The sequence below is a fragment of the Loxodonta africana genome, chromosome 12, assembly GCF_030014295.1.
Source record: "Loxodonta africana isolate mLoxAfr1 chromosome 12, mLoxAfr1.hap2, whole genome shotgun sequence".
Taxonomy (NCBI): Eukaryota; Metazoa; Chordata; class Mammalia; order Proboscidea; family Elephantidae; genus Loxodonta; species Loxodonta africana.
The window spans coordinates 85,631,037-85,644,576 of NC_087353.1; positions in this window are offsets into that span (position 1 = coordinate 85,631,037).

Here is a 13,540-nt window from a genome sequence, read left to right on the forward strand (position 1 = left end):
AAGGAATCTCCTAGAAGAGCTGTAACACAGGTTAAGGGCTATAACACTGAAGATGGTGAGGAGTCTGGAAGGGCCCCTGCGGCAGAGTTGGTGGTGATGGCGGAAAGTTGCTCCTAGGAAAACAACTAAGAGAGCTGAGCAAGCTGTTACACTGGCTATGAGTTGGGCCAGTTAGCAGTGGAGATGCCAGCAGTGGGGAGATGAAGACACAGAGTTCTGCATGGCTGAGAGGGGGCATACACAGCCAAGAGGAGCCTAATACAGTAAAGAGAAGGGCCTGTCAGCACCACTGAAAGAAGACTAGCACAACCGAGAGAAGGGTCTGTTAGCATTGCCAATAGAAAGCATGCACAGCCAAGAGGAGGTATGCACAGTCAAGCAAAGGCCTGTCCTGAGGGAGCTGGGAGGCGGTATCCACAACTGAGGGGACACACGCATGGCTGAGTGAAGGACCTGCCTGCCTGCATGGCCAAAAGGAACTGAGAGCTGTTCTGCACCAAAGAAGGGAAGGATGTGCTCTCTGCTTTGGGGGAGCCTTCCAGACCTTGCCTACATAACTTCCTGATCCTGATCCTGAGTTGTAGCCTGTTACCTCCAAGTTGACCTTGATCCTGAGTTGTAGCCTATTAGCTGCAGCCTAGTCTGTGAGTTCTGTATGACCACTGCAACAAATTATCAAACCCAGCAGAGAAGTGGAGAGTGTCATGGGAGGAACAAGCTGGTGTCAGAAATGGTAAGGAAATTGGAGAGTGGATGTAAGTCTGATCTCCACCTCATAGGATCCAACTTTGTGCTGATCATGGTTTTTATTGTCCCTCAGGGATTTAGATGATTTCTGACACTACTACAACACAGGGCAACTTTTTTTTTTTAATTTCCAAGTTTTTGCCTCCAAAGTTTTCACATCTCTTACTGAGTAGTTTGATAATTTCATCTTTTTTTTTTCTTTGCTTGGTTTATTTTTCTTTTGTTTCCTTTATTGTTTCCTCATTACAAAGAATGATCACTCCAGAACATAAGACAATACAATATTTGGAGGGCTGACATCCCCATCTATGTGGGTTGTTATAATCAGCTGTGTCTTGTGCTCACATGTGCTGGACAAGCTACTAGCAGAGTGAGAATGAGGCGAAGCCATTCTACCAGGAGACACTGCTTCTTGCTTTAAGTCAGGAAGAATTAATGAGACTAAGAGCAAATTAGGTTTCATTTACATATCACATGAGGTTCAAGCAGTCATCTGCTCTCAGGCATGATGTGCTTTGCATTACAACAGGGGCAGTGTGGTATGGAGCCAGGTTGGGCTGGAATCCAGCTGCCACTATGCAGAAGCTGTGTGCCTTCAGCAGATGATTTCACTTCTCTGTGCTTCTGCTTTCTAAACTTAAAAAAAAAAAAGGAGGTCATATGTGAAATATCTAGAACAGGCAAATGTATGGAGACCACGGTCAATTAGTGGTTACCAGGAGCTGGAGGGAAAATGAGGAGTTACCATTAACGGATGGAGTTTCTGTTTGGTGTGACAAAAAGTTCTAGAAATAGATAGTGGTGATGAAAACACAACACGGTGAATATAATTAGTGTCACTGAATTGCATACTTAAAAATTGTTAAAATGGCAACTTTGATGTTATATATATTTTACCACAATAACTTTTTTTTTTTTTTTTTAATGAAAGTAATAACTGTACCTACCTCTTAGAGGTGCTATGAGGATTAAGTGGTTAATGTAAGTCAAGCTCCTGGACACAGCCTGGTGTGTGGTGAGTGCCAGGGAAGTGTTTTCTGTATTAAGCAAGCAAGCACAAGAGAAACAACAGAATTTCATATTCTTAGGAATGGTCCCATCCCATGGAAGTGAGAAAATTGTAAAATCCCTAATTACACATCATGTTTTAGATATAAACCTAAATGATATATTTCTAACATTCCATACACATGCTTTAATTTCATTCTTTTTTTCCTTTCCAATTGAATACACTGCAGATCAAGTAAAGCCCAGTATGTGTCCAACTGAGACCAGACCAAAAAAAAAACCCAAACCCGTTGCCGTTGAGTTGATCCTGATTTATAGCAACACTATAGGTCAGAGTAGAACTACCCCATAACGTTTCCAAGGAGTAGCTAGTGAATTTGAACTGCCAACCTTTTGGTTAGCAGCCTAAACTCTTAACCACTGCGCCACTAGGGCTCCCAAATTGAGACCAGAGAGCCCCTGATATTAGCATCCATATTGCCTCTCGACCTTGTCCTTACTGTACCAGGGTTATGAGAGCTCACATTTCTTATCTAGTGTCATGACTTTTTCATTTTCATTTATTTTTATAAAAGAATAAAGGCAAAATGCTCAACTAATCAGAGAACACTGATGCACAGACTTCAAAGACTGCTTGAACTTAATGTAGTTGAAAGCATTTATTGAGGGCACTTGGGAGATGGAGATAAAGTCAATGTTTCCTGCCCTGGAGAGGCTCCCACCCTGGTGAAGGGCAAACATAACTGTGTAGTGAAGGAGCACAGCGGGGGATACCCAGGTACAGCCAAGCACAGAGAAGGAAATGTAGATCTTGCCCTTGTTTGGGGAAAGTGTGGTCACAGATGCCAGAATTGCAGAGTGAAAAAACTTCAGCCTTTGGAATCAGAGAGAAGCAGCTCTGCCATTTACCTTGGACAAGTGACTTAAAGTCTCTGAACCTCAGGTTGTCGTTGTTAGGTGCCTTCAAGTTGGTTCAGACTCATGGTGACCCTATATACAATAGAATGAAACACTGCAGGCGCCATCCTCACAATTGTTGCTATGTTTGAACCCATTCTTGCAGCCACTGTGTTAGTTCATCTTGTTGAGGGTCTTACCCTTTTTTTTCTGGCCCTCTGTTTTACCAAGCATGATGTCCTTCTCCAGGGACTGGTCCCTCCTGATAACATGTCTAAAGTACGTGAGACGAAGTCTCGCCATCCTCATTTCCAGGGAGCTCTATGGCTGCACTTCTTCCAAGTCAGACTTGTTCATTTTTCTGGAAGTCCATAGTATATTCAATATTCTTTGCCAATACCATAATTCAAAAGCATCAATTCTTCCATATTCCCTTGTCCAGCTTTCACATGTATCAACCTCAGCTTACTTATAAGTAAAGCAGGGATAAGATCCACTTCAAAGGATTATTTTGAAGAATAAACGAGATACAAAATATGTTTGGTGAATTGCTAAGCACATAGAATACACACAATCAATTACGACCAGCAGAAGTAGATAGTGGTGGAGACATTTGATTAAAGAGAAAGATCACTCGTGAGTACGAAGTGAGATGCATTTTCCTTTAATACAGGAGGAAAGTCCTGGGACAGATGGGCTGTAGGAAATGGAGTTTGAATACCCAGGCAGACCACGAATGCAGCCAGGAGGTGACTATGATGTTTATGAGTATTAATCTATCCTTCCTGGGTTGGGGGTGAAAGGAGGCAGAGGGGAAGAACCCCACTCTCAGATGCTTGGGAACTGAGAACTAACAAAGAAAAAAGATGGAGCTCATGCCTGAAGTCCTCAACTTTCCTCATAGAGTGAGACGAAGATATCAGCTGATGGAGCGGTTGTTGGAGTCGGGTAGGACCCTTCCAGGAAGCTATGAAAGGTTTGGAAGGGTCACCGTGGGGAAGGGAGAGAGACCTGCCTAGACCCACGTTATGGGATGGCTGAGGGACCAGATGAAGTTAGAGACAGTAAATGTGTCGGGTTGCATAATTTTCTCCAGAAGGGCTCACTAACCTGGTGTGGTGCAGTGAATTACTTAATATCGCATTTCTAACCATAGTCTTTGTGACTCCCACACAGTGACTGGGTAGGACTATGCAAATAAAGGGTATGGAACCTGTGATGGTTAAGGTTATGTGTCAACTTGGCTGGGCCACGATTTTCTGTGGCTTGGCAGTTATGTAATGATGTAGTCATCCTCCATTTTGTGATCTGATAGAATTATCCTCCATTTTGTGGTGTGTTGTAAATCCTAGACTCTATGCCTGTGGTTGTGGTCCCATTTGGGAGTAGGTTGTCCAACATGTTAATGATGCAGGATTAGGGTGGGATGTATTGTGAGTCACTGCCTTATTAGAGGGTGTGACTCAAGTCACCACCCTTACCGCTCTTATTCAAATCATGACTTTACTTGAGTCACACCTTTTATAAGAGATAAAAGGAGAGAGAAACAAGCAGAAAAGCGGGGGGGACCTGACCAAGAAGAAGAAATGGGAGTGGAGTGCATCCTTTGATTCTGGGATCCCTGTTTTGAGGCCCTCCTAGAGCCATGAGACAGAGAGAGAGCTATAACACTGGAGATGGCAAGATGGTAAGAAGCAACAGCAGAGAGACGGCAGCAGCAGAGGCAGCAGAACCAAGTGACTGGCAGGAGACAACACACTGGGCTTCTTGGCCCACAGAGTGGGAAAGCAGAATGCCTTCAGGCAGGAAACTTACTGGCAGAATGGGATTCCGCTGGGCACGTGGCAGAGCTACGCTCACTGACCCATGGAGCAAGAGAGCTGAGTGCATTCGGGCCAAGGCTTACTGGTAGAGTGGGGTGCCCCCAGGCATTTATTGGTGGAGCTAAAGAGCTTTGTAGCATTTGTCTGAGCAGGGCAAAGGCCAGGCCGAAGCGCCAAGGGGCTGAGGGGCAAGGGCCAGAGAGAGGCCTGCCTTGGGCATGGCTGAGAAGAGGCTGTCCTGATCAAAGAACTGTATCCTGAGTCCTTCCTGATCCTGAAATGTAACTTGTTACTTCCCTAATAAACCCCACAACAGTGAACATTGCCTTGTGAGTTCTGTGTGGCCGTTGCAACACATCATCGAACCCAGCGGAGAAGTAGAGAGTGCTGTGGGAGAGACAGATGGTGTCAGAATTGCTAAAAAGATTGGAGGGATGAGGCATGTCCGACCTCTGCCTCATAGGAATCAGCCTTGGGCTGTTGAACTTGATTGTCCTTCCCCCTGTGTCTCCGACACACTGTTTTTACACCTGGTGACAGGACAAAAGAAGAGTAGTTGTATTGGTCCAAGGTAGAAGATTTATGAGGAAGGCGTTGGCAGAAAGACAGGGCTGGCAAGTGCTGGCAAGAGAGTGGTTGAAGCAATATACTATAAGATCAAGATTATATAGGAAGTGGAGTGAGGCTGGGTAGGGTGAGTTGTCAGTGATTGGGTGAAAAATGCGGGCTCCAGGAAGAAGTCTCAATAAGGTCTACCAGCAGGTGGAGTAGGAGAAAAGAAAGGCTCAGAGCCTGGGGTATTTTATGCCTAACATAGGGCAATGCTGGCCGGTAACAATGTTCAAGTTGAGCTCATAAAGTAGACAGACCCTTTTAAGATCTTTCAGAGATGACAAGTAATGCTAGAATAAGATGGGAGAGGAGCCAAGTGTTGAGTGTTTATGAGTTACTTTATGTAAATGATTCAATATTATCCTTCTTACAACTCTTTGGAGCCCTGGTTGTGCAGCGGTTAAGAGCTACCACTGATAACCAAAAGGTCAGCAGTTTGAATCCGCCAGCCACTCCTGGGAAACCCCTTGGGGCAGTTCTACTCTGTCCTGTAGGGTCGCTATGAATCAAAATGGCCTCGACAGCAACGGGTTTGAACAACTCCTAAAGATGGGGATTAGTGAAAATGTAAATTCAGGCACAAATTAAATAGGTTGCCAAGGATCTCACAGCTGTTAAGTATGGAGTCTCAGATATAATCCCAAGGCTGACTGGCATCAAGATCTGAGTTCTTTCCACCATCCCAGATTTCCCTCAAAGAGGTGGAACTTGGAGGTTTCTAATTTAATCTCATCGTTTTTCACAGCTCTTATGGTTGGGCCCTCTAATTCTTGGATTTTTGGCAGTAAGTAGCTGAGAGATCTGGCAGGCTCTGAGCAATGATGAAACTCTCATGAGTTCAGCTCTGCCTTTATCCCCTGCTGGCACCAAGATGGCCCTGAGTGAGAACTGGACTTCTCCCTCAGACTGGGTTAGGCCCTGCTGTAGAGAGGGTAAGGGTAAAGGCAACTGCAACAGGAAGCACCTCGACTGCTGTGTTAAAAATTTGAATACGTTTTATGTGATTGACATGCTCAAAGAGTAATTCATTCAGTGGAAGGACTTTGAAGTTGGTCAGATCTGGGTTCGGATTCTGCTGTGGCACTTGCTAGTTGTGTGACCTTGGATAACATTAACCAGGATTTCTTGGTTTGCCCTAGATTATGGACAGGGAACTTTTAAAACCAGGAAGGCAGACTGGGATGATTAGTCACCCCAGACAGACCATTTAACCTTTCTATGCCTCAGTTTCCAGGTATAAAATGTGGCTATGTTCTGCTCGCTTTCATTCAACTGAGGCCTGCTTGCTCTGCTTCTCACCTCCTGAGGCTGAGGAATTTTATGCCTAACATAGGGCAATGCTGGCTGGTAACAAGGTTCAAGGAAGGTCCATAAAGTGGAGGGACAGATCCTTTTAAGATCTTTAGAGATGATAAGTAATACTAGAATAAGACGCGAGAGGAACCAAGTGTTAAGTGTCTACTTTATGAGTTACTTTATGTAAATGATTCTATATTATCCTTCTAATAACCCTTTGGGCATTTCAGAGACCACAAGGGCAGGGAGCACCATTTAGTTCTGTCTGGACAGGAAGAAACTCAGAGCTGACGGCATGATCCCTCATCTACTGAAGCTAAACTTGGTTGTGCATGGATGGAGGTAGCTTGAGGCATAAGACCCAGAACTCCAGTCATGGTGCCATTGCATAGGAAGAGGTTCTTAGGCTTTAGCCAGGGTGGGTGATGAAAGGATAGCAGGAAAAGAGCCAGACAAAGTGTTCCTGAAGGATTATCTTCCCTGGTTTCTGCTATCGACTCTCTTCTTGCATGAGGCTGGTGGCCTCTACATTTAATCAGGTGTTGATGGTTCTCAACATTGCGGAGGAAGGAGGCATGGAAGCTGTCATTGCTGTAGAAGGGTGGGTTCTGAGTAGTGAGTAAAGAGAAGTGAATGAAGCCAGCAGTTGTAAATTTAGCCACCCACACTTCCGCAAAAAATTAAAAATAGAGTTACCATATGACCCATTAATTCTACTCTAGGTATACACCCAAGAGAATTGAAAACACATGTTCCTACAAAAACTTCTATATACACTGTTCAGTAGCAGCATTAGCCATAATTGTTTTCCAAAAAGTAGAAACCATCCACATGTTTAGCAGCCAAAGAATGGCTAAATGAAATGTGGTATATCCATACAGTGGAATATTATTCAGCCATGTTACAACATGGTTGAACCTTGAAAACATTATGCTAAGTGAAAGAAGCCAGACACAAAAGGATACATATTGTACCATCCCATTTATAGGAACTGTTCAGATAGGCAAATACGTAGAAACAGAAAGTAAATAAGTGGTTGCCAGGGGCTGTGGGAGGGAGGAATGGTCAGTGACTGGGGTTTCTTTTTGGGGTTATGAAAATGTTCAGGAATTAGATAGTGGTGAGGGTGTACAACCTTGTGAACATACTTTAAAAGGGTGAATTTTATGGTATGTGAATTATATCTCAACATAAATAAATAAATAAATTTTGGACACCTAGTCCTGCTACCTATATGAAGGATTGCAGTGGAATCATCTGCTTAGGATCCAGTCGATTCCTCGTGGCATCAGAGTGTGAGTGCTAGGGGATGCATGTATTCGGACGGAAGGGTTTGGATAGATGAGTCCTTGGGAACCAGGATACAAGTGGATCCCACAGCTGGATCTTAGGTGACTAACGGTCTATGGAGGTGGTAACCTTTCTGATGAATGAGGCAATGATGGCCAGGTATGTGTGGAGGGTGAAACTTACTGTTTTCTTGAGAGCATACATCTCCACTCAGGCAAAGGGCCCGAGTATGGTCAAGCCCATCACACATTGGAAAAAAAAAAAAAAAAAAACCCATTGCCGTCGAGTTGATTCTAACTTGTAGCTACCCTATAGGACTCAGTAGAACTGCCCCATAGGGTTTCCAAGAAGCGCCTGGTGGATTTGAACTACCAACCTTTTTGTTAGGAGCTGTAGCTCTTAACCACTATGCCACCAGGTTTCCATCACACATAGGAGTCATGAAAAGATATGGTAGCCCCTGATCATCTTTGGGAAACCCTGGTGGCATAGTGGTTAAGTGCTATGGCTGCTAACCAAAGGATCAGCAGTTCAAATCTGCCAGGTGCTTTTTGAAACTCTATGGGGCAGTTCTACTCTGTCCTATAGGGTCACCATGAGTCAGAATCGACTCGATGGCACTGGGTTTGGTTTTTGTTTTGGATTGTCTTTGACCCTCCCTTCCCCTCTGAACATCTCCTGGGCTGCAGTGTATCACAGGGTGTAGGCCAGATACTGGCCATGGAAAGCTTCAGTCTGGAATGGGCCTTAGTAACTTTTCAGGAGGTGTCATGGCAGAGAAATGGGACCCAGAGCTAGTGGCCGCGTGGGCAGGGCGCCCTTGGCACATGCTCAACTCACATGATTGCTTCTTTCTGGGGCCACAGAGCTCCATCAGGATCCACTGTCTCCTGATGTGGCCTGTGAGCTTCAGCTTCAGTTTAGGGCTGCAGAGAACAGGTAAGATGCGGCGAGGTTGGGTAGGCGGATCTGATCAGAAGTGAAGGAGGTGTCTGGGAATCGGTTAGCAAGCCCTTTAGGCTGCAGTGAGGCAGAACCTCAAAGGGTAGCTCACCAACCCCCTCCCAAATTCCTGTTCACCTATGACGACCATGTACAGTAGGTCTGGCGTAATCTGGATCCAGAACTGTGGCCTCAGTTTTGCAAATACATATTTCCTCAGAGAGGCTGTACTTCAGGAAAAGCCTGCTTCCTCTCCTTCCCCTGTACACTCACTCCACGCCCCCCACCCCAGTCAGACAGTTTTATCAGGAAGCCGTCCTGAGTTTTCCAGCACGAAGAAGGGGTACCCAATTCGTATTTGCTGAGACCAGCAGATGCTTAGGCCATATTGGCTGCTAGGGCTTTCAACACTGCTTGGTTGCTGTCTTCCTCCCCCAAGTAAGATCTATGAGTGTAGGGACCATGGGTGATCATCCACCGGTGAATCCTAATGCCTAGCACAAAGTCTGACACATAGTAGGCACACAATAAATAAATATGAATGTTTCCACTATTGATTGGATTTGTTGTATTAGCGGTAGCCAGAATGTCCCCAACTCAGTTTAGAGTTGACAGTTTGTGTGTTTTCCCAACAGGTGAGGAGTCCTTAAGAAGAGGCTCCATACCTGAATGGACTAAGCTCCCCAGAGCATAATCATAGCAGCCCCCTGACTAGAGTGCACACACACACTCCAATCTACATTGGCTCCTCGTCCAGAAATTAGGTGTCCAATCATACTCCTAGCATGATGGATCTGCTAGTGAACTTGGCTTGGATACCGCTTTTGGAAATCCAGGCCAGTACATCTGGGTAGTTTTTGATACGTTTTCTTGGAATCAATCACAGAAGTGAAGTCATTACTTTGGAGATCCTGGGTGAATAGACAAGTGTCATTTACTCTCAGAAGCCTTCCATGTGTACCTTCTCTGCACATCCCGGAGAGAACTACATCTCCTAATCTTTGGAGAAGTAATGGAAGGCTCCCCAAAGGAATGATGTTTTAGCTGAACCTTGATGTACTAGTAAAAGTTAGCCAGATAGAAGGGGTGGGATAGAAAGTGTGTTCCAGCCTCGAGGGAGGATAGAAGCTATGTCCCTAGTACTTAGTACACTAGATTTTCATTGGATGGATGGAAGAATAAGTATATGAGAAAGAAAGACAGTGAGCTCAGGGAGCCATGAATTTATACGAACGTGAGGTTGTGGTGCACGTGGTGAAGTTGGAGAGTTGGGTTTGGAGCCAGATTTGGAAGCGATTTCAACTTTTTGGGCAGCAGTAGGCCCTCCCGCAAAGATTTTAAAGCAGGAAGGTGATAGAATCAGACCTGTCTTTTTAAAGGAATATCCTGGGAAAGACTAGAATGGGGAATAACTGAGAGAAAAGGAAACCATATCAGGAGGCTATTGAAGCAGAAAAGGTAAACATCTGAACAAAGATGGTGGCAGTGGATGGAGAGAGCAGACATATCTTCGAGGTTTTGACATACACAACTGCTTGCAACCAGCTGACTGCTGAAAGGGGTGAAGAGGGGAACGGATTCCAGCATATCTTGAAGGTTTCTGGCTTAGCAAACTGGGCAAGTCATGATGCCATTAATTCAGATAGACATAAAGGCAAACAGGTTTACAGAGAGGAGATGATTTTTTAAAAAAAAAACTTTTTATTATGAAATATTATGCAAATATAGAAAAGCAAAAAATGTATTGTGTGGGATGAGTAATAATAAAGCCTTTTGACTTTGAGTTACCTATGAAATCTGGTTGGAAGTTGGCAATTCTGTTCTGGAGCCCAAGAGGCCTAGGATTGTACTAATTATGATTTTTTTGGTTGCAAGTTACAGAAACCCAAGCTAAACTTAACCGCAAAGGGAAATGTATTCTACAGACACAGGAACCCAAGGACAGGAATATAGCTGATGTTACAGACTGAATCATGTCCCCCCACAATGTATACTGGAAATCCTAACCCCTATACCTGTGATGTAATCCCATTTGGGGATAGGGCTTTCTTGTTATGTTAATGTGGCCTTAGCAGTATAGGGTGTGCCTTAAGCCAATCACTTTTGAGATATAAAAAGAGTAGATTAGGCACCCAACTAAAAAAAAAAAAACCCATTGCCATTGAGTCGATTTCAACTCATAGTGACCCTATAGGTCAGAGTAGAACTGCTCCATAGGGTTTCCAAGGAGCGCCTGGCGGATTTGAACTGCTGACCCTTTAGCCACTACACCACCAGGGTTTCCCAGGCTAGGCACAGAAGCAAGGAAACACAGATGGGAGAAGATGGATGCCATTCCGCATGAAGACCACTATGGAACCAAGGAACAGAAGCTGAAAAGAGACAAGGACTTTCCCCCGAAGCTGACAGAGAGAGCCCTCTCCTAGAACCAGTGCCTCCCAAAGAGTGAGAAAATGAATTTCTGTTTGTTAAAGCCACCCCCTTGTGGTTTTTCTGTTATAGCAGCACTAGATAACTAAGAATTAGGCGTCAGGAAGGAACTGGCACCAGGGATTCAAATACCATCAGAACTCTCTCTCTTCACTGCTTCTGCTGGCTTCTCCCACTTGATCGGGGGCCACTGACAGTTCCCAACTTGGTTGTGTAACTGATTCAGTCACTCAGAGAATAAGTCAGTTCCAATTCTAAAATCCCAAGGGAAGGAATTAATTGGCCTAGCACGTGGCTAAGTAGGGGGTAACATTGTAGGGATGTAACAGCTCTTACTGCAACCGTTCAGAACAATTTCTCAAATAGTGGTGTTAGACAACTAATCCAACAGGTGTCTACTACGAGTGAAACTTTTGCATCTCTCAGAGTATATAGATTAGAGCAGTGGTTCTCAACCTTGCTGCACCTTGAAATCACCTGGAAAACCTTCAAAAGCGCTGATGCCTGGGTCTCCCCCAACCTGAGATTCTGATTGGTTCGGCTTAGGATGTGGCCTGAGCATCAGGCTTTTTTAACAACTCCCCAAGTGCTTCTAATATGTAGTTAAGGTTGAGAACCGCTGGCTAGTGCCGTGTTTTTCAAAACTTTAATGTACCTATACAGCCCTGGTGGTACAGTGATTAAGCACACCAAAAAGTTCGTGGTTTGAACCCACCATCCGCTCCATGGGAGAAAGAGGTGGCAGTCTGCTTCCGTGAAGATTACAGCCTTAGAAACCTTATGGGGCAGTTCTACTCTGCCCTATAAGGTTGCTATGAGTCAGAATCAACTCAACTGCACACAACAACAGCATAGATCAGGTGGGTGTCCTGATAACATGCTGGCTCTGATTCAGTAGGTCTGGGCAGAGTCTGAGATTCTGTATTCTAATGTGCTCTCAGGTGACTACCACGGTCTGGGCAGCCAGGTTCTAGCGCAATGCTGTCCAATGAAACTTTCTGTGATGATGGAAATGTTCTATTCTGCACCGTCCAATACAGGAGCCACTAGCCACATGTCTATTGAGCACTTGAAATATAATAAGTGAGACTGAGAAACTGAATGTTTAATGTACTTAATTTGAATTTAAAGAGCCTTATGTTGGCTACTGTATTGGGCAGCACCAGTCTAGTGGATCTCACCAAAAGGGAGGGCGTATCTGAATCACCTGTGGGATTTCTCAAACAACTCTATGCTTTGCTGGTGCTACAGTCCTCTTAACCCTTCCTGTTTCAGGCCCTAAAAAAGTGTAATAGAATCTGAGCAAGGAGAACATAGGAATAAAGGGCAGACTCTTGAGATGGCCCCACAAGTGATTCTGAAGTACTGTCCTCACCCACATGGTGAGAACTGCTGAAATAGGGTGTTCTGGTTATCTATTGCTGTATCACACGCCCCCCTGCCGCCAAAACTTAGTGGTCTAAGACAATAACGTTTCTTTTTCTCAGAAATCTATGTTTTGGGCAGGGCTCCATGGAAATAGCTCATCTCTGCTATAGTTGGTGTCAGATGAAGTGGCTTAAGGACTGGGGCTGGAATCATCTAAAGATTTGCTTGCTCACTTGTGTGGTAGTTGACGTTGCCTGTGAGTTGGGACTCTAGCTGGGTTCAAAGAGTGAGCATGGACAGAGAGCAAGTGAGCGTCAGGTGGGTGTTCTATATCCTGCTTTAAACCCAGCCTTGGAAACCATGCTGTGTTATTTCTCCTGCCTTCTATTCAGGAGTGAGTCTCTAAGGTCACTTAGAGGAGGGGAGGGGAAGTAGACTCCACCTTTTGATAGGAGGAGCTTCAAAGAGTTGGCAGAGATGTTTTAAAACCACCACACAGTTAGGAGTGAAGAATACCAAGTACAGAACTCTGAGGAGTATCACTCTTTTTAGGAGGCAACTGAGCCTCTTCCTGCTTAGATCTTCCCAGCACACAAGATTTAGTAAACTGCAAGCACATGTCAGCTCCCTAGTCTATGAAGAAATACTTTCACTGGTTCTCCAGGCCCAGACAGGCTCAGCTCTGAACACCTGACCCCAGGCGCACTCCCCAAAGGCTTTTGACTCAGTCTTTCTTTTCTTTTTACAGTGACTCTTTTCGACAGGGTAGAACTGTTCCATAGGCCTTCTAAGGCCGGAAATCTTTTAAATTTATTTTTATTATTGTACTTTAGATGAAGGTTTACAAAACAAACTAGCTTCTCATTAAACAATTAGTATACATATTGTTTTGTGACATTGGTTACCAACCCCATGACACGTCCACAGTTTCCTTTCTTGACCTTGGGTTACCCATTACTAGCTTTCCTGCCTTCTAGTCCTTGCCCCTGGGCTGCTGTGCCCATTTAGTCTTGTTTTATTTTGTGGGCCTGTTTAATCTTTGGCTGAAAGGTGAACCTCAGGAGTGACTTCATTACTGAGTTAAAAAGGTGTCCGGGGGCCATAGTCTCGGGATTTCTCCAGTCTCT